Source organism: Schistocerca gregaria, chromosome X, assembly GCF_023897955.1.
Source record: "Schistocerca gregaria isolate iqSchGreg1 chromosome X, iqSchGreg1.2, whole genome shotgun sequence".
Classification (NCBI taxonomy): domain Eukaryota; kingdom Metazoa; phylum Arthropoda; class Insecta; order Orthoptera; family Acrididae; genus Schistocerca; species Schistocerca gregaria.
Window position 1 is genome coordinate 72,176,372 of NC_064931.1, and position 22,894 is coordinate 72,199,265.

Here is a 22,894-nt window from a genome sequence, read left to right on the forward strand (position 1 = left end):
GCTAGCCAATCAAGTCGTTGTACGCGCACATTCGAGCAATTCCTCGAGCTAAAATGCAGTAATGCACAAACACCTGTGGGTCTGAGAGTTATCACTTGTTCAAATGCTCTTTATTAGTTAAAATGTGCCTTTTTCGGAAATGATAAACTAAAGCTGGATGAGCAAGAGCTACGTTGCTTCGGTTTTAGGAAACCAAACGAAGAACAAGTCTGGCGACACTGTCTGTGGCAGGTTGCTTGCATTTTCGCGAGCGGCGACCTGATTGGCTAATCTCAATACTAAATAACGCGTAAACGGTTGCAACATTTCGAATTTTTTTCTTAGCAATTGTTTCTCATCACAACCTCCCCTTTAACACACTTTAAGACTTTTTCTGATACTATTAGACAGTTCATCTATAAGTATTGCTGAGCGAGTTTGTATACATGGTCATATCTTCAGAGTGCATTGACGTAGAATCTTACTTTTTTACACCACCAAGGGACCGTACACATTAGTATTTTATACAAATTTCAGGTTGATACATCTACTGTTGCTGTGAAATGGGTGTCTGAACAGACAGACAACAAAGTGATTCTTTAAGGGCTCTGTTTTCACCGGCTAAGGTATGGAACCCTAAAAAAATGTGTCTACTTCTTTCAGAATATTTCGAATATAAATGTTTTGTTGGAAAGAGGAAGGGAAAGGAAATCGACCGCCCCCTCTACAAAAAAGAAAACGACAAAACCGGCACTCTCCTTCATCAATGTACAGAAAGGAACGAAAAAAAAAATGTGTGGCTGTAAAAAGAAACCCGTTTCCCCTAACGCAGGTACAGTGTTTTAACCACTGTGCCATCTCGCTCAGCAAGGATATTGTGACCGTGGGGACATAAAAAGAAACTGAAGCCAGGTAATGAAACAAAAATCTAATTTTCATTACTTTTTACGGCCAAGTTCTTGTTTGCTTTATTGTATTATACGCGGAATTGTGAGGTGTGGGAGACAAACCACAATTCGGAATACAGCAATTAAATGGTTAATCGCAGTCCTTGGCTGCGGAGTGAGCGTCATAGCGATATTCGCAGGGGACTGGCGCTTGACCTTGACGGATGCATCTGTGCGTTTTTCTCGTCACGGCGTATCTCTTGAGCAACTGAAAAAGCCAAGTCTGCGACCTTAGGACGGCCGTGCGCAGGGACTGCTGTCCACAGCTACCGGCCTCGTCAAGCACTGACGAGAGACGATCACCGGCTTCGAACATATTCACAACGTAGTCTCCTAGAGACGCCTCAGCTTAGAAGTCTCATTCTTGTTAAAGACCATCCCACCAGCGCTGACAGCTTTCCACCTGCACCTCTGATATCAGTTACATTCAATTTGAACTATGAAAACTGTTTCCAATAGAACTATGACGGTGAACTGACAGTACTTTTTATTACATTTACACGCAGCTTCATGATCAGTGAGGATTAGGGCTTAACAGTCCGTCGACGACGACATCATTAGTGAGCCTTAACAGTCCGTCGACGACGACATCATTAGCGACAGATTGGGAAAGGAAATCGGCCTCGTCTTTTTCACTAGAAACATCGCAGTATTTGCCTTAATCTATCTAGGAAACCCACGGAAAACCTAAATCTCAATGGCTGGACGGTGATTTGAAGAGCCGCCCACCTGACTTAGATTGAGTGCCTTCATCTCTTGTTCAGTAGAAACATTCGCGAATTACGTTCTTTTTGTTGTGTCCCCTTGGAACAGTTGTTTCGTACAGGAAAGTCTTTCTCGCGCTGCAATTACTTATACAGGATTGGCAAAGGACGTCGCCTCTGTGGATGATAGGGATACTAAAGAAACGGCAAGGGTGAAAACCGGTGACGGCTCTTACCGCGAAGGAGGGCGTGGACATTAACATTTCCAGGTGATTGGCAGATCACGATCAAAGTAGTCACATATCTTCACCCTATAGGACTTTGTGAAGATGTACATACATAAAACTGCAACCAGTCACTTTTTTGGCGTAGTTATTTATTCATTCCATAATCGGAACCTTTTCAGGCTCTTCTTCAGATGGTTTTCCAGAAGTTACACAGCTATTTCAAGCATAACGCTGGATGCTGACTTGCGATAGTATGGGCGGGTTTTGTTGTAGGTATACATCTGTCTCCTTCCATTTTTATGGCCAGTTGGTACCACATCACACAATTTTACACGACACGTATGAATATACACTGTGATAACAAAACTCTGCCAGCCTTCATCATGTGCTACACAAAAAAAAGGTTGAAATGGCTCTGAGCACTGTGGGACTTAACTTCTAAGGTAATCAGTCCCCTAGAACTTAGAACTACTTAAACCTAATTAACCTAAGGACATCACACACATTCATGCCCGAGGCAGGATTCGAACCTGCGACAGTACCGGTCGCGCGGTTCCAGACTGCAGCGCCTAGAACCGCTCGGCCACCCCGGCAGGCCTGTGCTAAATAACTCTTTTTATTGCATTGACTTAGAAACTGAAGTTTTTTCTATGCCAAGGGATCGTAGACTTCCGTATGTGACATAAATTTCAACATTACATTCCTAACCGTTAATGAAAAAATGGGGCTTTACACTCGGAGAGACGGATAAACGGACCGACAACGAAGTGATTCTAAAAGGCTTCTGATTACGCCGACTCAAGTACGAATTCTAAAAAGAGTTTTACGGTTCCAATCGATGTCCAGATCACCAAAAATGACACGCTCTTTCACTTCGTGGCACAATCAAGAGAGATTAATGTACAACAACTCATTCTACGTCTGTTTTGCAAATTTGGAAATTTGTGGTAAGATCTTATGGGACCAAACTGCAGAGGTCATCGGTCCTTAAGCTTACACACTACTTAATATTACTTAAACTAACTTACGCCAAGGACAATACACACACTCACGCCCGTGGGAGGACTCGAACATCCGACGGGGGAAGCCGCACGGACCGTGACAAGGCACCCTAAACCGAGCGGCTAACCCGCGCGGTTCTAAATTACTGGTTTATTCCAACAAAAACTTTTTTCAAACAAATAATTTCTCTCTGAATCGGTTAAGGCTTTCCCCGTATGACGTATTTCGTCTACTGCTATCATCGGATATAGAGAGCATTTCAATAGAAAAAAAAAAAAATTCCCTCGGCGGCCTAGGAAGATATTATTTATTTGAAGTACAAAGTGATAGACTTATACCTGTAACTCGTTTCCGTCATTAATACAGAGATTTTACTTGTAGCCACCTTCCCTTGTTATTTTCTACAATGATAAGATTTCTGTATCAAAGCATCGTCATTGGCGCACTGCAAAATTTTGTGACTCATCACTTTCGTAACTCTGAGACGTAGTAGACGATCGACGCACGAAACCACGTTACATTTTAGACACTCGCAACCCTACCACTAACAAAATAATTATTTATCGGGACACAGAAAGAACACAACGATTACACAGCATACGCACCTCATTCGCCGTATGTACACACACAAGTTGACCCTCTCCGTCCGCCGCAAAAAAAGAGAGGCAAAGACTGACGGTACATACACACGACAAAAGACAAGAGGGAATTCGTAAATTAGCACCACGCTAGCTCACATTTACACTAGTTAGGTGCATTAAATGAACACAACAAAAATGAAAGTAAGTGATAAAATCGACCACAGATTCGTCGGTGTCCATTTGGAAACAGGGACAGACATGACCAGAATGACCACTAAAACATGAGCTTTAACACAGAAACACATATGCTCGCCAATTACTTTCTGTTATTGATATACCATGATGAAATTGACCCTTCGTAAATCTTCCAGTAAAGCACTGATGGCCCGTTGATACAAAAATTGAAACGCATCTGGTAGTAATGAAAGAATGACTAAGCAGTTATGTGTAGATAGTTTTTTTTTTAATTTTATCATTAGAAATGTATTAAGGAAACGGAGACTTAGCTTCAAGATATGATACATTTAATTTGGATAGTTTCGTTACATTTTGGTGAAGACGTAGTACCGGTTGCATTATTCAACATGTACGTTACAAGGAAAATGTTATGATCAGAATATATTGTGTACACAACTTTATGACGACGTACTGAAAGGCAAGCTAGTTCATGAAGTTGTAATGAAGCTACCCAAATACTACCTGTGAAGTCCATAACAAACAGTCCCTGCCCCGAGTCACGAACAGACTGCAACACTACTTTTGATTAATTGACTGCTATTAAGTATCTCTGTTTGACATGTCTGTCCAGTATGGATTCCAGTATGGATTCAGGATCGTAAGTAGCCTAAGTGGCTACTGTTGCTCCGGATCCTTTAGAGTCTAGAATACGGAATTGTGGATCTCAAGAAAGCTCTTTAGTACCAAGTCGTATAATTATGAGCAACTGGCATATTGTTCCATGTAACATTTGACCATAATACATTTGTACGTAGCGGAAATGAGGAACTACTTTCTCTGGGAGCATCAACACTGTTCCAGATGAAAGCCGCACCCCCCAGACAACATCCTACCAACAAAGCACTGATTCCCGAGTGCTATAAGTGGAAGATGCGCTCGACAAACTGCAGAGACGAATTCCTGGCTGGGAATGGAGGAGAAAAGGTCCTATGAACATGTGTTCGGAAATGTATCCTTGCCACGGTAGATGGCGATGACGAATGAAAGTTCCTTTGACTACGTGTCCTATGTTCTTCGTGTGTTGTAGGCTATGTGATTGTCTGTAAACAGCAGAATGGTCCGGTATTCATGTCGGCAACAAGTCGAGATGGTGTTTGTGTACGGACAGGCAGATGGAAATGGTCGAGAAGCGACACGGCTGTACGAAAACAAGTACCCTCACAGTCACCAAGCAAATCACACAGCATTTCAAGTCCTTTTTGGGAGTTTGTGTGATCATGGGTCCTTCAGACAGATGATCGTGCAGGGAGGCGGCGGATTGTACTTACACCAGATTTGGAGGACCGGATATTGCCACACGACAGTTTACATCTGCTTGGCCGTGTACAAACACCATCTCGACTTGTTCCCAACATGAAAACCGGACCATTCTGCTTCTTACAGACGCTGCGTAAGTCACGCTGCCTGCAATACAGAAGGAACCCACAGCACACGGTCAAGGGAACTTTCATTCGTCAGCGCCATCTACAGTGGCAACGATGCATTTCCGGACTCATGTTCTTAGAACATTTTTTCCTCCACTTCCAGTCAGGTTTTATTAATGTTCACCTTCTACGAGCGGGTACCCAAGAAAAGCGGAACTATTTTTTAAAAGCTATATATATTGAAATTGTTTACGAAACAATCTTATCCCCTTGAAAATACTCACCATTACAGCTAATACATTTGTCCCACCAGTGCTTCCACTGTTCGAAACGTTTTTTATAGTAATCTTTAGAAATGGCTGACAGCTCCTCCCTCGTTTTTTTTATTTCTGCAATATTGTCAAATAGGTGTCCTTTCATGCCCCTTTTCATGCGTGGAAATAAGAAAAAGTTGCACGCAGCCAGAACAGGCGAGTAAGCTACGTGTAGTAGCGGAACCGTGGCATTTTTAGCCAAACGATGTCTAACAGAAATGGCTGATGTGTACAGGTGCGTTGTCGTAGTGGAAGAACCAGTCTCCTGTCTGTCACAAATCGTGTCTTTTTATGAACACTATTGCGCAACCTTCTCAAAACTTCCAAATAAAAGGTTTGATTGACCGTCTGACCTGGGGGAACAAACTCTGAATCAACTACGCCCTTGGCATCAAAAAAGCAAATCAGCATTGTTTTGATGTTTGATTTGACTTGACGACATATTCTTGGACAGAGTGACGATGGCGCCTTCCATTGGCTTGACTCTTTCTTCGTTTCTGGGTCGTAACCATAACACCATGACTCATCACCAGTAATGACGTTTGGCAGAAAATCTGGATCTGTTTCAAGCTTTTGGTTCAAAGCACATGTTTCAACTGGACGTTCCTTTTGGTTGTCAGTCAGAACCCGAGGAACAAACTTGGCAGCTACCCTTTTCAGTTCTAAATATTCCGTTAAAATTCGCTGAACCGAGCTCCAAGGTAACCCACTAATCTCTGTCAGTTGACCAATTCTCTGTCGATGGTCTGTGAGAACAAGCTCTCGAATTTTTTCGATATTTTCATCGATTCGGGTAGTTTATGGACGTCCATTCAGTTTGTTATCAATCGACATGTCGCCATTTTCAAATCGAGCAAATCACTCGTACACTTGAGTTTTACCCAAGAGCGTCATCTTGGTAAGCTGTTTCCAACATTAAAACAGATTCAGCAGTATATTTACCGAGCAGACAAAAATTACACTGTTGCACGTTGTTCACTTTGACTTTCCATCATAAAAACGAAACAAGAACAAAACAGCGCTAGCAAAAACAATCACTGCAGATGAACAGAACGAGCCAGGTCGACAACACAGGCGACACTGAACTGGCAATGAGTTGCGCTATACACGCGTAGTGGCAGAAATGTGTACTACACAAGATCCTCCCACGGCAATGTTATTCCGGTTATATAAGTTGTATAAGTTTTAGTCTCATGTCAATATTCCTAATACAACTAAAAGAGCCGTTATCGACACTAGAGAGGCTTCTATTAGATTCTTAACCTAAATGGATCAATGGGAAAGCGTTTTGTGATGAAAATTAAATCATAATTGATGATTATTATACACACACGTACGTATCTTCCACAAATTTTGTACATACGTCCATTGCCTTCATTTCTGAGTTATTCTATGGTACTATCGGAACCGTTCCTGCATCCATTGATAGAAAATTTACTGCCTGTTAAGATAAAGAGCTGATTACAGTATTTTTCATTTGTCCACCGACACGTAGTCTGGTAAGAAATGTTGCTAACACTAAAAAACGAGCGAAAATCGTCGCATGTCAAATTACAGCTGTAGAAAGGCTGAGGAAAATGCTATCAACCGAAAGTCGTGACTGTTGTGTTGCGACCGGGTAATTATAATGGAATGTAAGAAGAGACTTATTAATCGAGACTCGTCGTTTACTGCTTTTTGAACAGGCAAGAACTCTGATTTGACGACTAATATCACTCATTAAAAACAAAAAGTAGCTTTCGCTGCCCGAATGTATCACGTTGGAATACCAATTATATTCCTCTGTATAAACACGAGTGATAACACCCATAACGCATACAATCAAAGTCAAATGCGCGGTACAGAAAAAACGGGCAGCCGCACGACACTGTTGTCGGGATACTTCATAATAAGTTACATGCCGATGGGTTATCGTATTCCAGAGACAACTTCATCTTCAAGCCAATATTCTTCAAGCCAAATATTCTACTTCACTTCCGTCTTGTACAGTCTGTATGTGTGTAGTGGAAACAATAACGGATTTTGCATCAGAAAGCAAATTGCTTCAATTACTATGCAACAGTGAAGTTAGGACACTACCACAAGTCAAACTGCTTGTTCATTAACACTACAGGAGGCTTACTGTATAATACGATGTATTGCTGAAAGTCTCCAGGGCACTGTATACCTTACGAGTGATATAAGCGTATTCGTCTGGAGGTATGCATCAGCATCAAGTACTTCTTTTCTTTCAGAATGTCATAAGAAAGACAAATGAGTGACTCCGAAGGAGCCGTGAAAGTAGGTCTAAGAAATTAACTGGTAGGCTCTGCGGAACTCTGAAGTCTATAGTGTGAAACGATAACAGCTTTTTTTGTCAAATATTACAGAATTTATTTCTCTGATTCGTCAATTATCACTAAGAAACCGGCGTCAGATCCATTTTGACCACCAGTATAGGTGAGAGCGGCAGCAAAGAGGATGAAACTGGTGGTTCGTTTGGTCCCGTTCGTATCTGACGAGATGAACGAAGACATCGTGGTTATTAGAAAACTAGGCTAATTTGCTGGTATAACCTGGTAAAAGCAGCGATCTGAACCCATTGAACATCATCGATTCTGGTGAGCTCAAAAACCTGACAAGAACTGTTCAACATGCTTCACAAGAATTTAAAGAAATTCGGCTTTCAGTGTACCAGAAGGTTGTGAAAAATCTTCTGCAGAGCTCTTGAGGCAACATGTAGGACACATAGAGATTACCGCACAACGTTGAGCCGTTTATAAATTGATATTTTTCATTGATCGTTCATCAGGATATTACAGGGAACTAAATTCATCGGAATTTACGAGGAACTGGAGCCCAAATATCTGGAGTACTGATCAGCCCCTTAAACATCTTGTGCACAGATCCACACACAGTGAAGTCCAGATAATAGTCTTCTTTGTACAAAAGTACATTTTATGTCGTGTTAGCTAATGACACTACTACAGGTATATGCTCTGTATATTCTTATACATAATTGTAATCTGATGAACTATCTACGTAACAGGCTACTGGCTGCATGATATGTTCGCCAAGTGACACTTACAAAAAGAAAAAAAAATCGAATACAACCCCGTCTGCAAACAGGTGGACTCTCCCACTAGTTCCTGCGGAGGCATCTAAAATACGTTACCTTCTTCGTCAACGGCAGCTGAAATGTTTCTCACCGAGTAAAGTGGTGCAGTATTATGACAGTGAGATTTTATTATGTGACCGCGCACGTTATGGCTTTCTGATTTGAAATGATCGGTCGTCTCCGACCGATGTCGGACGTCGGCGGAATCCACCGATATCTGTGCCATTGTGACTGCAGTCTTAGACTTATAGCGACTGAAAGGTGCCACTCCATACAGTCTGTGCATCCTACCGGAGATGTCAGTACACGCCATTCTGAAGCCTATACACCAGCCTGAATTGTGAATAGCTGTATTGCAAATGGCTGATTGGTGTGTGAAACAATGCTGCAGGGTTACGTAAATAAAATTGAGGTTCGAATGTGATCTGAGGTGAGTGACAATTGCTGGATACTTACCTTTATAAACACTGATGTTAATTTTGATAAAATATTAATACAAAACCCTTGTGGTATTCAATTATAGCGTAAAATATGACCTGTTAGGTCCAACACAGTGACGTCGCAAGTTGAGGTTACATTAACTTTTTATTGCTTCGCTTTGATCATTAGAACTTTTTCTGCTTTCAGAGAAACTTCTGTAAACAAAAACAGATTCTTGTAGAGGACAATGTAGCACTTCATTTTATAAAAAACAATAGATATAATACGTGACTTGTAAAACATTGGTGAACTTAGTATGATTTTGTTTGTTTCGGGCCATGGCTACCTATTGCAAAATAGAGGTAACAGACGAAAAAATTTATACTCAACAAGGAAATTTTCCATATGATTTTCATACACCATCTGATGAAGTGATGACAATGCAGATGGAATGATGCGGATTACTCTATGAAATAATAATGCAAAAACTCTTCAGGTGCGTGCCTGTACCTCACAAAATATGACAGAACCTGAACTAACTGCTATTGAGGAAGAGGCAGACAATGAAGAAAATGTTCAAACTATATGACTTCAAGTATGTGCTACTACTTCACAGGATATGGATGGACAATCGTGAAGTTCACTTTCTTTCAAATTATCGTGGAAATGAAGTGCGTAGTGTATCAAGAACCCAGAAAGATTGAAGTAGTGGCACTGACAGTTGTATAAGATTATAATGAACACGTAGCTAGCGGTGATAAAGTTGACTTGCTGAGGTCTCCTTATGAATCAGACAGGAGGTCAAAGAAGCATTGATACAGAATGTTTTATGCAATGGTCGACCTGACCCTAGCGAATTCCTATATTTCATACTGTGACGTAAAATCGACACTTAAATTGATTGATTTCAAACACAGAACTGCACTTGGTCTACTCACAATTGTAAAGCAAATGTCCAGAAGGGTCAAAATTATTTTCTTTCAACTCCAGTGAGACGAAAGAGAGCATTTTCGGTACCAAACGACGTATGTTTTGGGAATACAGGATCTTACTAACCAACATTTTTTAATTAGAGACACAGATTTGATCTTTGCTCATCTGCAAATTTGGAATCTAGACCCCTTTTAAAGTATTGAGAACGCAATATTTTTTGCACATTAATGAGAGAAAAAATGTTGTTGTAAGTAGTACCAGAAGCACTAATCTTAGCTGTATGATTATTTGGGACTTTTCAGACCCTTAATATACTTCGCCTGTATAATACGGTCGGGGCTTACATGCCATCTGAATATTTTATGCATTTTAATGACTTTGTATCATATTTGAAACAAATCAATTTAGCCGGAATGAGATATTCACTCTGCAGCGGAGTGTGCGCTGATATGAAACTGTGTGCCCGACCGAGACTCGAACTCGGGACCTTTGCCTTTCGCGGGCAAGTGCTCTACCAACTGAGCTACCGAAGCACGACTCACGTCCGGTACTCACAGCTTTACTTCTGCCTGTATCCGTCTCCTACCTTCCAAACTTTACAGAAGCTCTTCTGCGAACCTTCGCAGAAGAGCTACTGTAAAGTTTGGAAGGTAGGAGACGGATACAGGCAGAAGTAAAGCTGTGAGTACCGGACGTGAGTCGTGCTTCGGTAGCTCAGTTGGTAGAGCACTTGCCCGCGAAAGGCAAAGGTCCCGAGTTCGAGTCTCGGTCGGGCACACAGTTTTAATCTACCAGGAAGTTTCAAAGCAATTTAGGATTAATTCAATAGGAATTAACGAAGTATTAAAGCAAAAATTTTTAAACCTGATTTTATGTTTTTTAATTACATTAAATAAAGTGTTAAACAAGCTCGAGGAAATTTTTGAAGCTGAATGGTCAGAGTTATGCGAACTTAAAATTCTCTACGCTGCTAGTTACTTTAGACGCGACTTTTCTGTTATGTTTGTTGGAAACAGCTTGGCTATTAAATCAACTATGCCATGCGTATCGTAATTCACTTAATATTTTAAGATACATTGCCTGACAAAAAAGTGAAGCACCCAGAAAACACGGTCGGATATCAGTGTAACTTGGTACACGTCTACACCACTGGCAGTTATGTAAATGATGAGAGTGTGACTGGTAGAAAGTCCACCACAGCTTATTAGCGCTGTTCGCGTTTATTGCTGTTACCAGGCCTTGTAAGGAATATAAGGGGCACGAACAGTGTCAGATCCCTATGGAAGACACGAAGATGTGACGTTCTCTTGTGAGACACCGTTATCGGCACCTAACAGACTTTGTAGGGGCCTCATTTTGCGTCTAGACTTGGCCGACTGATCGAATCGTGCAATATCTTAATTTGTGGGGCATTCGGATATGACAGTGGCCCCATGTTGGAGCAGGCATACACATCGCCAATGTTCATGTCAACCACAAGGCAGGGTCGCCGTATTGTGCACCGAGCACATCTGTGGTTGTCAAATAATGGACTCGCTGCAACATTCTGTGTCATGCTGCAGAGACTAGCAGCGGCTGGACTGAAGAATTACCGTAGGCGCCGTTATCACCACAACACAAAGGGCTGCCGTTATCAGGAAGGATGGAGTCCTCGCACTGTGTTCACCGATGAACTGCGGTTTTGCGCTACCCCGGATGAACTTCGTCGGTGGGTATTGACCTGGGAAGAGGTTCCGTTCTTCTACTGTTTTGGTGAGGCACAACGTTGCTACTCCTGACATTATTGTGTTCGGACAATCAGTTTGGTTTCAGGTCATGGCTGGTAATCTTTGAGGGAAATCTGACGGCACAACAGTACGCCAAAGACGTCTTAAGTAACAGTATATTGGTCCATTTTTCAATAGGAAAATATACTGATGAGCCAGAACATTATGACCACCGACCTACTATCGATATAAACCCGTTCACACTATAGCAGCGTCCCCTGGCGACGTATGACTGTTAGTCAGGCACACGAACGGTGCAAGTAGTGTCAGTGATCGCGCTCTCCGTGTGTCCAATGGGGAAGGTGCGCGATCTGAGTTTGACCGAGGGCAAATTGAGATGGCCGGAGTCTCTGCACGAGCATTTCGGAAACTACACGAGTTGCCGGGTGTTCTAGGAGTGCTGTGGTGAATACCTTCAACATGTGGCGAAACCGAGGTGAAACACCGTCCAGACGTCGTGGGGTTGGGCGGCCACCCCTCATTACAGATTCCGGACGTCGTAGGCTGGGCAGACTGATTAAACGGGACAGGCGGCGGACTGCGGCGAAACTAACATCAGACTTAAATGCTGGGAAGAGTACAAGTCTGTTTGAACACACAGTGCACCGAACACTCTGCAGCCGACGATCCCTGAATGTGCCACCACGACATTGGTAACAACGACTGAAATGGGCACATGACCACATTGGCGCAGTGACAGAGCGTTGCACAGTCTGACGTATCCCCATAAGTTCTTCATTGTGCCTATCGGAGGCCGTGAATCAGTCCTCTTCCAGGGAAACAGCTCCTTGAGAACTGTACTGCGGGACAGAGACAATCGGCGGCGGCGGCTACATTATGTTCGGGGGAACAGTCACGTGGGCTTTCATGGGTCCAGTGGAGCTCGTGCAAGGCACCCTGATGACCGGGGAGTATCGTACACTGGTTGCAGACCACTTACACCCCTTCGTGACGATCATGTTTCCTGACGGCAGTGGTATTTTTCAACAAGATAGTGCGCCATATCACAAGGCCAGGAGTGTGATGGAGTGGTTCGAGGAATACAGTGGTGAGTTCCAGTTGACGTGCTGGCCCCCAAATAGCCAGATCTGAACCCGATCGAGCACGTCTGGGATGTGATTGAACGTAGCGTCAGAGCACATCGCCCCCCTCCCATGAATTTACGGGAATTAAGTGACTTGTGTGTCCCTCCAGCGACATACCAAGGCCTCATTGCTTCTATTCTATGACGTGTCGCCACTGTTATCCGTGCCGAAGGTGGACATACCGGTTATTAGGTGGGTGGACATAATGTTCTGGGTGATCAGTGTATTCGTCTATGTGGTATCACATATAGATACCATGCTAAAGGCGTCACAGCAGTGGAATTGAAAGTTTCTATTAGACGGCGATAGCAGTCGCGCAGGGTCTGAGAACCCAATGGTGTACACCTACTGCTCTGGACCATGAGCGCTTTCGGCCGTCGCAACATAGGACGGGAGGCGGCAGCGAGTCAACGCACTTGTACGACATCATCGTTTGTGCTTAGTACAGCGAGTCTCATCAAAGTTGCTATTGTACGAGCTGGCCTCTAATTCTTGCTGCATTATTTGTGACTAGTCTTCGTACACTTGAAGAAATACAAGATATGTGAATCTTCTGTTTGTAATGTTATATTGTTCGCTAATCACTTCTGCTCCTGTCCAGCTTTCGCACAACGATAGTTGCAGCATCACACTGTAGCCCACCTCTTATATGAAGTCACACACAACATTCCACACATGGCAGGTGTCTCTATGAATTGTCTGCATGATGCTGAGGTTCTCCCGTCGCCAGCAGGACCCCAGCTGTTTCCGATTTACATGTGTGGGACCAACGCAGACGTCAGTTCCGTTACAGTGCCTATAATGGGGATATCAAGGACGAGTTACAATAGTTGCGAGACAACTTGCCTCAGGAAGGGGTATAACAGCTCCATGACACCTTCCCCAACCGAATCATTGCATACATCCAGGTCAGAGGGGGGTAAAAGGTCATACTAATAAGTGGACTCCTTCTGCAAAGTTCCTTGTACATTTGACTCGATTTTGTAATCACTGAAATAACATCACATACCAGCTCAATCCATAAATTTCATTTCATTTGCTCCTCTCCTTATGGGCGCTCTATTCTTTTTGTTAGACGGTGTAATACACTGCATTAAAGAGACAGCATTACAGTACCGTGGAGGACATGTGACACTGTAAGGTGCCATGTTTTTAATAATAAAATCTAAAGGTTACGTAATTAATTTGTCCTGCTGTATGAGGAGCACAAATGAACTAGTATTCTGAAAAGTTGATCGGTAACTGTAGACAAATTAGATTTTCAACACTCTTGTTTTCGCCCGTATCATTTTTTACAATAAATGCTCGAAATTTCCGGCTTCAACTCCGTTAAAAGGTAAATATCCCTGTAGAATGATTGACTAACTCTCTCAAAAATTCCTGGTATGTTGCAAATTACTATCGTGACCTCAAAAATTCTCGCAACGAACAACACCTGTTGAGCACCGCGCACTCCTCGCTGATTGGCTGCCGTTCAGTGCCAGAACGGAGTGTTTCCAGCATATGGTTATCTGACAATTTTTGATCGATTCGATATCCCCCTACTGTGCCTCTGGTGTCGCGTTCGAAAAGACGACAATTCGAATCGTCTGGCTAAGCCTATACCAGCTTCGGCTCTATCTCTACCTGTAACGACCTCATTGCAGGCCTGACGTTAAACCCTTATTTTACTTTCGCTTTCAAGAAAAATGGTAGGGGGGATGTACTGTTATATCGGTAACATTTGCCGTAGTGTCGGCATGCTTAGCTGGGTGGTTACGTGCCTGCCTCCTATGCAGCAGGTCCGGGTTCGAATCCCGAACGGGTTGGGGATTTTTCTCCTCTCGTGGACTGGGTGTTGTATTGTCATCATCATTTCATCCTCATCACCGGCACGCACGTCGCCCTACGTAGTGTCCACTAAAATAAGACTTGCACTCAGCGGCCAACTTTCCCGGTTGGGGCGTCCCGGCCAACAATGCCATACGCTCATTTCCATTTCCATTGGTTGTAGTGTCACATGACCTCTGCAATAACCATCAGATGTTCGTTTGTAAAGAAGAAAGTTTTCTATGATATGTTTATATTTTTTACTCATGTTCTTTTAGCTGTCTAATTCTGTCAGGCATACACAACTGTGCATTCGTGCAATGGGGGCATAGTTTTTGTAATCTTAATTTTACACATTACTTTTACAGAGCGAGATTTCATTAGAATGATATGAAGAGAGATTCTTGAATGTGTGCAAATGGTAGCCACGTACGCTTGATGTAGTATGTACTAATTTATCCTCTATATGTTTTCTCATACTTTATGTTAACAATTTATCCTTAAGATAAACCTCGCAGAACTTAAAACGGTAAACTAAATCGTTGTAACATTTTTCACGAGGTATTTGGAAGATATAACAGTTTTCGTGAGGTACAAATTTCTTGGCTGAGATGTTTAATGTACGTACCCACAGTCACTTAAGAAATGTTTTTGATTACAGGATCAGACTGTAGATATTCTTGACTCCTTTTAATTTCTCAACTTACTGTGATAGAAAAAAAGCAATTTGTATTTCAAGTAACTCCTAATTGAATAATATGTTATGATTTGCACCAAGCAAAAGTTTGCTGCTGTCCTTAGTAAAAAACAATTACGTCCAGCTTAATAAGCGTCATTTTGTAACCGATATGTCTCCCTTTCTTCACCAGAAATTGAGCAACTTCTCATTAATTGTGAAAATCCTATTATTTCTGTGTGTATCATTTGAAGTCTGACCAAATAACCGATGCATTTGTTCTAGTGTCCATTTCGTCTTGCCTGCATGTACTTGTCCGATGAACGCAACTATAATCTGTCACAATGTTTTACAGCAGCACGCAATCCAAGCAAAGTGAAAGGTACATTCGAGAACAACCCATAGAGTGTATCGAAACCATTTCTCCGCCATGTCCTTTCTTTCAACAGTGCTACTCCAGCATGATTAGCAGGAGATCCTTCGTGTAGTTTGGGCTGTAGGAGGAAGGTACTCGAAAAACTGAAACTGTGCAGGCAATGTTTGCGCATTGCCTGAATGGCGTAGTCTGTTCAGAACACTGCTCGCAAAGCGCAAGCCTCCCTTTTCGAGCCTCGATCCGGCACAGAGTTTCACCTGAGAGAAAGTTTCAAATCTAGGGAAGTTCGTATTTACTATATTAGAGCAAAAGGCAAACAGATGTCCATAAAACAGATCATGAAAGTGATGATTTGATTCCGATATAGGATGTCGAATTTAACCTGTGATATAATAGTCCTTTGCCCTGTGACGATATATGATGTCGAATTTAATCTGTGATATAATAGTCCTTTGCCCTGTGGCGTCATGCGTGAAGAAATAAAGATCTAACAGAACAATGACAATATTTATTTTGTGCATCAATTGAATTCGCAATTGCGAATAAGGACAACCACCAGCTGCTTGCATCTCCGAAAGAACTTTTCATCGTAATCAGAATAACACAGGCAGTGCAATATCGTATATTTATTTTGCGTCTCTATAATTTTTTGGAATATGGGTTGTGGTGACAATCTGATCTGCAGCATAGCCTGAGGTCTAGGTTAAGTTGCACGTGTTTGTGAGCTGGTGAAGCCAATGAACGTGAATTAAAATTTTTCACTGTAGTAAATATGTAATTCGATGAGCGATTTACGTCTGCCATTATTGGGACGCCATGCGTCAAAAAATACGTGTGGTATCGGCAGGTTCAATACTCCCCACGAAAAAATTAGCGTAGTGCTGCTCAAGTGGTGAAAGCGAGCGGATACACAGCGTGAGCCACGCCAAGCACGCGCCTTGTCTCGCCACCTGTGAAGTGCGAGCGCCGCTGGCTGTTTGCACTGATAATGTCCTCGTGTGCGTGCGAGTAGCTCGCCTCACACCACGAGATACGGCTCCGCGCAGCGCTTGTCACGGCTGTGAGAGTTTGCTCACACGTCCACCTGCAGCCTCTTACTGAAGTGTTTTCGTTTCGTCGTTTTCCCCGAATTGTCGGACACAGGCCTCGTATGCGGGAGCAGGTAATTTCAAATTCACCTCCAACCATTACGAGCCTTTAGTGTTTCCAGTAACTCACTTCGTGATGAATGTCGGAATGGTTCCTTAGACAAGGCAATGGTCGACTCCTTGCCCCATCCTTGTAAACTGAGCCAGTGCTCCGCCTCTAAGGACTACGAGTCCACGAGACGTTGAAGTCGAAGTTACATACCTTCCTTTCTCCCGGCTGGGTGATGGACGACGTAGAAAGCTTGCCACTGTCTAGTCTCATCGCTATTATAGCACCGGAAGATATACGGGGCGATTAAAAATGAATGTGACAAAGACCAATCATTCCCGTGACTACTGTAAGGACTTCACTTCAGAAATACACACATAGACTGAAAGATTAACTCCTACCATTGCTATGGAGGTTTACAAATGTTCGATGTGGGTTCCATTTGTGACACGGCAGGTGTCTATCCATTACTGCATTTGCTGTTCTAAAGTAGCTGAGTTAAACGCGCTGACTATCCTGCGGCAATGGGGTGACGGTGTGGTGTGCGGTGTCACTATACCAGACTTGGTCCTAAAATATATCTGAACAACGATTACTGATGATGTTTTTGTGTATTCTGTGGCACAATTTGCCCTTTCTATCGCGGATGTCACCACTCTGAATACTAGCGCCAACGATGAAGAACAACAACTTTTTATGTTTGTTTCATTGCTGCCAATCTATACTCTGAGAGTTACCCTTCCAGTCTATACAGGTTTTCCTGAAATAAAGTCATTACTGAAGCCAAATGAATACTCCCTTCATGTCCCAATGTCGCACTCGTTTCCAATCTCCCTGTATTCAAAGAGCTCATCGACGGAGGTGGTGCAGTGCCAAAGCACCCGCTCAAATCCCCTGCCGGCCATTGAGATTTCGATTTTCCATGATTTCCTAAATCGCTTAAGGTGAATGCCTGGATGGTTCGTTGGAAAGGACTTCAGCAATTTCCTTCCCTACCTTTCCCAAGTCCGAGTTTTTGTTCGGTTTCAAAAAATGGTTCAAATGGCTCTGAACACTATGGGACTTAACATCTGAGGTCATCAGTCCCATAGAACGTGGAACTACTTAAACCTAACTAACCTAAGGACATCACATATATCCATGCCCGAGGCAGGATTTGAACCTGCAACCGTAGCGGTCACGCGGTTCCAGACTGAAGCGCCTAGAACCGCTCGGCCACACCGGCTGGCTGTTCGATTTCGACAGCGCATTATACGTTAATCTTGCTTCTTCCGCTGATGAGCCAAAACATTATCATCGCTGTCCGCCGCAAGACTAAATTCCGCCTGTTGGCGATGTGGCCACCCGCCACTGTAAGGAAAGTATATGAGCGGAGTAGAAACAAAGAGGTAATGGTGTAGCCACGATAAGGGGCACAAATGGCATAAACCAATTTGACAAAGGGCACATTCTTACGGCGCGGTGCCTGGCAAGGACACCTCGGAAATAGCGAAGCTGGTCGCCTGTTCGTGTGACACTGTCGTGGGTATCTTTGAGATGTGGTTTCAGAATGGTGAAACTACGAGTAGACAACAAGGTGTACGTCCACGTCTTATCACAGAATTTGGAGGTCGGAAGACTGTCCTCTTTGAAAAGCAGGATAGGTGGTAGGCCTGGCGACAGCGTACAACGCTGGTGCAGCCACAATTGTTTCGGAGCTCACGGTCATACGTCCGTCAGAAGAGGTCGTTAAGTTGCGCGGCTTTGTGCGCTACTCCACATAAGTACGCTACGAGCAGGCATCAGGTTTCATATCTTGCCATCTTCAAATGGTTCAAATGGCTATCAGTGCTATGAGACTCAACTTCTGAGGTCATCAGTCCCCTAAAACTTAGAACTACTTAAATCTAACTAACCTAAAGACATCACACACATCCATGCCCGAGGCAGGATTCGAACTTTCGACCGTAGCGGTCGCGCGGTACCAGACTGAAACGCCTAGAACCGCTCGGCCACACCGGCCAGCTTCTTGCCATCTGTCATCATCATCATCATCATCATCATCATCATCATCATCATCAAGAACAGTACGAAAATAGCTCTATAGCCTTCGTTCACATATCACCATCATGTACGTTAATTAACTACGCCTGAGATATAATATTCACTTTGCAAGATGCCCGGTTTCAACAGTCTTAGGCTGCCATCACCTGATCTGCCAATGCGTGTGAAGGAATTAAATCATTTCATGATGTAAGAGAAATTCAGACCTCAGCAGCAATTCGGCCCTGAAATAAATATAATGACAACAAGTGAAAATTTCTGCTGGACCGGGCCCCGAACCAGGATTTCCCGCTTTGCGCAAGCGGTCGCCTTATTGCTTTGGCCCAAAATATCAACTTGTAGCACACTTCATATGTAGCTTCCACCGTCTATTAACATCTCTGTTTGCAGCTTCACGTAATTCCCGCAAGAGGTCTGTCGTAGCGCGCATCTGTACTGAAGGTGTCATCATTCGCATATATGCAGAAAATGAACACACGTAGTACGCTGCGATCGCAGTGTAGTCACTTTTGTTGCTCCAAGATACCCCCGCCTGGTCTTATGGACCTTGTAATAAAATTTCCATGTTACATCGGCAAAGCATAAAAGCCACTCCCCACGTATACATCTCTTGATAAAAATGCAGCTGATTTGTATCATGTTCACGTAATGAACATGACAATTTTATAACTAGTTCCATAAGATTAGGTGATGGTAGCATTAGACTGTTAAATCCGGACATCTTGGAACAATAAAAGTGTCTACACTGCGACCGCGGCGTACAAAGTATGTTCATCTCCGATCATACCGATCGCCCCACAGCACAGCATGAGTACTTTACCGCATATACGGGGTGGTCCATTGATCGTGACCGGGCCAAATATCTCACGAAATAATCGTCAAACGATAAAATAACAAAGAACGAAACTTGTCTAGCTTGAAGGGGGAAACCGGATGGGGCTATGGTTGGCCCGCTAGATGGCCAGGCCGTAGGTTCAAATGGCTCTGAGCACTATGGGACGTAACATCTATGGTCATCAGTCCCCTAGAACTTAGAACTACTTAAACCTAACTAACCTAAGGACATCATAAAACACCCAGTCATCACGAGGCAGAGAAAATCCCTGACCCCGCCGGGAATCGAACCCAGGAACCCGGGCGCGGGAAGCGAGAACGCCACCGCACGGCCACCAGCTGCGGACCAGGCCGTAGGTCAAACGGATATCAACTGCATTTTTAAAAATAGGAACCTCCATTTTTATTACATATTCGTGTAGTACGTAAAGAAATATGAATGTTTTAGTTGGACTACTTTTTTCGCTTTGTGATAGATGGCGCTATAATAGTCACTAACATTTGGCTCACAATTTTAGACGAACAGCTGGTAATAGGTAGGTGTTTTAAATTAAAATACAGAACGTAGGCACCTTTGAACATTTTATTTCGGTTGTTCCAATGTGATACATGTACCTTTGTGAACTTATCATTTTTGAGAACGCGTGCTGTTGCAGCGTGATTTCTTGTAAATACCACATTAATGCAATAAATGCTCAAAATGATGTCCGTCAACCTCAATGCATTTGGCAATACGTGTAACGACATTCGTCTCAACAGCAAGTAGTTCGCCTTACGTAATGTTCGCTCATGCATTGACAATGCGCTGACGCATATTACCAGGCGTTGTCGGTGGATCACGATAGCAAATATCCTTCAACTTTCTCCACAGAAAAAAATCCGTGGGCTTCAGATCCGGTGAACGTGCGGGCCATGGTATGGTGCTTCGACGACCAATCCACCTGTCATGAAATATGCTATTCAATACCGCTTCAACCGCACGCGAGGTATGTGCCGGACTTCCATTATGCTAGAAGTACATCGCCATTCTGTCATGCAGTGGAACATCTTGTAGTAACATCGGTAGAACATTACGTAGGAAATCAGCATATATTGCACCATTTAGATTGCCATCGATGAAATGGGGGCCAATTATCTTTCCTCCCATAATGCCGCACCATACATTAACCCACCAAGGTCGCTGATGTTCGACTTGACGCAGCCATCGTGGATTTTCCGTTGCCCAATAGTGCACATTATGCCGGTTTACGTTCCCGCTGTTGGTGAGTGACGCTTCGTCGCTAAATAGAACACGTGCCAAAAATTTGTCACCGTCCCGTAATTTCTCTTGTGCTGAGTGGCAGAACTGTACACGACGTCCAAAATCGTCGCCATGCAATTCCTGCTGAATAGAAATGTCGTACGGGTGCAATCGATGTTGATGTAGCATTCTCAACACTGACGTTTTTGAGATTCCCGATTCTCGCGCAATTTGTCTGCTGCCGATATGTGGATTAGCCGCGACAGCAGCTAAAACACCTACTTGGGCATCATCATTTGTTGCAGATCGTGGTTGACGTTTCACATGTGGCTGAACACTTCCTGTTTCCTTAAATAACGTAACTATCCGGCGAACGGACGGACACTTGGATGATGTCGTCCATGATACCGAGCAGGATACATAGCACACGCCCATTGGGCATTTTGATCACAATAGCCATACATCGGCACGATATTTACCTTTTCCGCAATTGGTAAACGGTCCATTTTAACACGGGTAATCTATCACGAAGCAAATGCCGTCCGCACTGGCGGAATGTTACGTGATACCACGTACTGATACGTTTGTGACTGTTACAGTGCTATATATCACAAAGCGAAGAAAGTGGTCCAACTAAAATATTCATATTTCTTTACGTACTACACGAATATGTGATAAAAATGGGGGTTTCTAGTTAAAAAAAAAACGCAGTTTATATCCGTTTGACTGATGGTAGCGCCATCTGGTTACCCCTTCAAGTTAGACGAGTTTCGTTCTTTGTAGTTTTTTCGTTTGACGCTTATTTCGTGAGATGTTTGGCCCGGTCACTATCAACGGACCACCTTGTATACAGGATGTGTCTCCCAAGAGTCGTCAGGCGCATTTCCTCTGGTCTTTCTACAGATATTGGCAATGTATTATTTGCAATGTCTAGCTGCAGGCAGCCCAAACAAATACTACTCATCATGCCCTTCGTGCGACGCCCAGTGTAACCGGAAAGTGACGGTTTATTTCATATTACGAACAAAATGATTTTTGAAACACAATTTTACGTGCCCATTCGATAGAGCGTCCAAAATTAATCTAGTGCAGTATTCATCTTATCGATATGTAACAAAAGGGACCAGTATAAGACGAAGAATACTCCAGCAGTGATAGCAGCTCCCTGGCTCGCGATGACTGTTACTGACCTGCAGCGACGTAGTGGTCAATCGCTGGTGGAGTATTGGCTACGTTTCGTGTTTCACTGTCCCCCATCGACACTGGGCGTCACATGAAAGACGTGATGATCAGTATTTGTTTGGGCCGACTGCAGCTACAACTGCAAAAAATAAATTGCAAATAACTGCCGAAACACGAGAGAAAATGCGCCTGACAACTCTTAAGAGCCAAAGAAACTGGTACACCTGCCGAATATCGTGTATGGCCCCCGCGAGCACGCAGAAGTGCAGCAACACAACGTGACGTGGACTCGACTAATGTCTGAAGTAGTGCTGGAGGGGATTGACACCATGAATTCTGCACGGCTGTCCATAGATCCATAAGAGTACGATGGGTGGAGATCTCTTCTGACAGCACGTCGCTAGGCATTCCAGATATTCTCAATAATGTTCATGTCTGGGGAGCTTAGTGGCCAGCGGAAGTGTTTAAACTCAGAATAGTGTTCCTGGAGCCACTCTGTAGCAATTCTGGACGTGTGGGGTGTCGCATTATCCTGTTGGAAATGGCCATGTCCGTCGGAATGCACAACTGACATGAATGCACGCAGGTGATCAGACAGAATGCTTACGTACCTGTTACCTGTCAGAGTCGTATCTAGACGTATCAGAGGTCACTTATCGCTCCAACCGCACACGCCCCACACCATTCGAGAGCGTCTACCAGACTGAACAGTGCCCTGGTGACATGCAAGGTTCATGGATTCATAGGCTGTCTCCATACTCGTACTCGTCCATCTGCTCGATACAGTTTGAAACGAGACTCGTCCGACCAGGCGACATGTTTCCATTCATCAACAGTTCAATGTCAGTGTTGACGGCCTAGGCGAGGCGTAAAACTTTGCGTCGTGCAGTCTTCAACGATACACGGGCGGGTCTTCGGTTGCGAAAGCCCGTATGGATGAC

The 22,894-nt window shown here is 43.5% G+C and overlaps 1 protein-coding gene and 1 non-coding gene across 2 annotated transcripts in view; both read right to left on the reverse strand.

The window, feature by feature from the left end:
* The window catches only part of LOC126298822 (polypeptide N-acetylgalactosaminyltransferase 16-like), a 535,244-nt gene that overhangs the window by 248,306 nt on the left and 264,044 nt on the right, over positions 1–22,894 (reverse strand). The gene's annotated exons all lie outside the window — the stretch shown is intronic.
* Trnas-cga (transfer RNA serine (anticodon CGA)) lies at positions 10,265–10,339 on the reverse strand. Its single transcript has one exon. It is a non-coding gene; the product is annotated as a tRNA-Ser (tRNA).